Source organism: Benincasa hispida, chromosome 11 (assembly GCF_027475165.1).
Source record: "Benincasa hispida cultivar pf3 chromosome 11, pf3_genome.v1.1, whole genome shotgun sequence".
Classification (NCBI taxonomy): domain Eukaryota; kingdom Viridiplantae; phylum Streptophyta; class Magnoliopsida; order Cucurbitales; family Cucurbitaceae; genus Benincasa; species Benincasa hispida.
This window is the reverse complement of record NC_143488.1, coordinates 44,296,773-44,301,275: the sequence shown is the minus strand read 5'-3', so window position 1 is coordinate 44,301,275 and position 4,503 is coordinate 44,296,773. Positions and strand designations below refer to the sequence as shown.

The following is a 4,503-nucleotide window of genomic DNA, read 5'->3' as shown; positions in this document are numbered from 1 at the left end:
GTCATGTTACCTATGGTCAACCTAGTGAAATGAAAGTCTCTATTATGAACGATGTTATATAATGAGACTAAGCATTTCGTGGTTCGGTCTTATACAAACTTCTTTGTATAGAATATCCCCGCTCACATGTTTAATACATGAATGATTAGGATCAGATCATTTGTAGCACTTTACAACATTTGTAACATCTACAAAGCGGGTCATACTCATAGTGTCACCAGGATAAGGTACCCAGTCTTATCCATATACTACAGACCATTTATGTTATCACTTAAACATGATTCATCTGTATGCCCCCACATACATGTTTAAGTTACAATGATAAACTTGGATGTTAGTTTATTGGTTTGTGGTTAATGCAACTAAAATATCACATATTTCATAGATAAAGTGAATAAAATATCAAATATTATTGATCACAAACAAGTTTTTTCATACATGGTTTACGAGATTTAGGGCATCAACCCCAACAGTATTAACACACAGACTAAAGTGAAATGGAAATGAAAGAACATAGCTCGAATGCAAGTACAAACCCCTCTATACGATAATATGAGGCATAATGAGCATTTTCTACTTTCTTTGTCTCATGTGCCTCCTTCTTCCCGTGCATGATAGTCTTCATGCTATTCAAGGTACGTTTGAAAAAGATGGCTGACCAGTCATAATGTCTAAAGACTTCAGGGTCATTAACAACCCCAAATGTCTTCACATCAAATTGAATTTTTTTTGTCTTTTCCAATCATCACCATTTTGATGAATAATGTCAATGCAACCTTGACGGCATCTTCATCATTTATAAAAGTGGACTTCTCAAACGCATTCTCCACATCCTTGCAAGAACTATCCTTATCATTTAGGTCCTTCGGTCCAAGAATGAGTTGTCGCAGTCTCTCACCGCTTGTTTATATTTCTACAATTTTCTTAGTCGGCCACAACCCAGTTATCAGATTAAAATCATCTTGGGAGAATGTTACCTTCTTCCCTAGTATGTTGAATGATATAACGTCTAAGTTCGCATCTGTTACCTCCCTCAACAGAAAATGGTGAAAATGTTGCCCATTAAATACAAGATCTACATCCAACAGTGGACCAAAGGGCGTTGTTTTAAACATTCTCATCTGCTCTTCTGTCAACTTGTTCTTAATAACGGACACAGATTTGTGGACTTGGCAAGAAACTATAGCAGAAAAATATTTCTCAGCAAGGATGGCCATCTTAGAAACATGTAACAAAACGTATATATTACCACAATAAGTAAACGAGCGCATATAAAACCTAAATGATCGCATAACAAATAACTAAACAATTGAGTAACATAAAAAACGATCGGATAACAAACAACTAAATGATCACGTAACAAACAACTAAACGATTGTATGACAAATATATAAACAATCGCGTAACAAATACCTAACCATCGTGCAACAAACAACTAAGCGATCTTGTAAACATCACTAAAGGATTGCACATTTTTTTCTAAACGATCATTTACATTTCTCTAATCGAGTATTAAACGCTTGCCTAGTATTATCTTAAGCGGTCTCTTAAGAACGAATACACGATCATTTAACAAAAGTTGAGAGATCGTTTAATAAATGGTAGGCACGAACCCTTTGCAAACCCTAAATGATCGACGATAATCCTAAACAAATATAAACATGCATTCAAGGAGAAGAGTCACATATATTTCCAAGATCGACGATGAAAAATGTGTACAAACGACCGGCGAGAAGGTAGCCAAACGCTCTAATGAAGATGGGAGACGACAAGTTAGGTATAAGAGCAAAAACGAGAGCCAAAATCACAAAAAAAAAATTTCAAAAATATGAGGAACTGGGATAGGACTACTCTTGTAGTTCCTTTGTTACCTACCTTACAATTGAAAGAGAAAATCAGTAAAACCTAATGAAGCATGTTATCCAATTGTTGCTTTAATCCAAAGTTAGGAGTTTAACTTAGTTGTTCTAGTTGCAAATTTTACTATATTTTAAAATCAAACATGATAAATTTTGTAAATAAAAATGAGGTTTTATTATTTTACTGATTGGACCAACGAAGAAGACTTTTAAACTTAGCGCATATGTCTGTGTTTGGGATGCAAGATTGAGTTCATATGTCTGGTATCTAATACAATTTTTTGAACTCTAAATAATATGCTTTTATGATTACTATTTTTGCTTTGAAACTTTTTTATTCAATAATTCTACCTATCTTTGTTTGAATAAAATATGGATTGCAATTTTTTTTCTTTTAATTTTTAGAACTTTTCTTTCTTTCTTTCTTTCTTGGGCAATAAAACAACAATTAACCCATTAAATTTCTTGTAAAAATATGGTTAAAAAAATTAGAAACTAAAGCAAAATCAAAACTTTTGATTCTAGCTAATTTTTCTCCATTAATTTCATTATCAGCTTCTTCTTTTTCTTCTTCCCATTGTTGCTTTATATTTTTACCATGTCATGAATTTATTTTAATTAAATCTCCCTCATCACTGTAACAACCAATAGAATGTCACCACATTTCTTCAATAGTTTCTCTTTCATTTCCTCTAAATTTGGAAGATCATCAAATAGCAAATCTATATTTTTTACTAATTCTTATTGGAAAATGTTCCAGGAAAAAAAATTCATTTTATTTTTTTTTTATATATATTACATACTTTTCACTACATACATATTTTTATTTAAATATTCTTAACACTTATTCGATATGTGAATTCATTACGTATACATATTACACTTGATGTAAACAAAATAATATTTTTGTATAATCAACCACCCTACAACATATTTTAACCATCATCAGTCTTATAGTTGACGGAAGTAGTTGTTGAAGTTAATTATTGAAGATGATTTTTGCTGGAATTTGTAGTCGTAGGTGGGTGTTGGAGCAAGTTGGTTACATGAAGATATACTGAAGTTGGTTGTTAAAGTTTATCATCAGAGGTGGTTTTCGAATCTCGGAGTTGGTCAGACGAAAGTGTTCGTCGAAGTTAATTATCAAAATTATTTTCGTTAGAGATTGTAGTCGGATGAGATTGTCAAGTCGCATCAGAGGTGGTATTAAGAGTTGGTTGTTGGAGTTTGTCGTCAAATGTGATTGTCGGAGCCTCAAGTTGGTCGTCAGAGTTGTTCGCTCAAAGATGATCATCGAAGGTGATTTTCATCGCAATTTGTAGACGAAGGTAGACGAAGGTGGCTCGATAGCATGAAAGTGGTCGTCGGTCGTTGGGGTGATCAAAATTGGTTGTTGGAGATGGTCAGAGTCGGATCAAACAAAATTTAAAAAGAAAAAAAATAATAAAATTAAATTTAAAGTGATTTGTTTAACTTTAAAAAAATATTTGTGATTTTCCATACAATTAAAGCTTGTAAATGTTCGAAGGGACCCTTTTAATTTAAAGTTGGAAAATTTAAAATTATGGAGAAGATGACAAAAATTACAACAAAAACAAAGCTTATATTAAAAGATACCAAACATAAATTGCCTTATCAGTTACTAGGGAACTTCACGAAGTATTACAACAACCAAAATAAGCAAAAATTACAAAAACTCTAAAAATCACCACTCAGAAGAACATCCGAGGAACTGGAATCCACTTATAGTTCCTTTGTTCCCCCTACCATACACTACCTTAAAAATAGAGAAAATGTTCATGAAGATCATAAAAGAAAATTAGAAACGTCATTTAATAAAAAAAAAAAAAAATAGTTCCTTTAGCACTGTAGAGCCAAAAAAGAAGAAAACTTCTAAACTAATAGTTTGGAGGGGTGCGCCAGGCCCAAGCTGTAGTAAAACGCATGGACGACGCTCGAGGGCCCTGGCAGCAAGCTACCATGATGGACTCTCCCCCTTTAAAAATTAATTTAATATCATGTGGACCGATGGCCCACGTATCAGATATTAAACTGATAAGAACAGATACTACACTTGATCTTAGCCAAAAGGCCGAGAAAGGTATGATTTTTCTTGTCAATGAAACGCCGTTTTATAATCAGCGTCTTGCTTCAAACTATCATAACTGGCCGATGTGGGACAAACTTATTTCAAGTCCTGAATGGTTTGGTTTCATTAATTTTTTTTTTTTTTTTTTTTTTTTTTGGGAAAAATAGTATCATCAATCCTTTACAACTATATCCTTCCGTAAAATGAATTATGTAACACTTGAATGTTTAAATTATTGATTCATTTCTCGTTTACAAAAAAATTTCTTCTGATTTTTTACCTCCAAATATTGCAATTAAGTGTGGTAAAGCCCCATTAAATTATAAAAAGATAATAGAGAATTAGCTGTAAATGTGCTTAATTTTGAAAGTGTATGACTAAATATCCATAATATATAAAATATCTGTCAATAAAAAATAAATGATTACGAGGTCTTTTGTATATGGTGAAGGTATTATTACCTCACAACATCCATTCAAAGAACAAAATTTTATTTTTCTCGTATTGATTTCTTTGATTGAAAAAATAAAACAAAATGATCTTTGTTAAAAAAAA

At 32.1% G+C, this 4,503-nt stretch overlaps 1 non-coding gene across 1 annotated transcript; it reads right to left on the bottom strand.

Moving 5' to 3' along the window:
* Positions 1 to 3,768: 3,768 nt before the first annotated feature.
* Positions 3,769 to 3,964, bottom strand: LOC120092279 (U2 spliceosomal RNA). The gene has a single exon (XR_005485988.2). It is a non-coding gene; the product is annotated as a U2 spliceosomal RNA (small nuclear RNA).
* Positions 3,965 to 4,503: the final 539 nt, after the last annotated feature.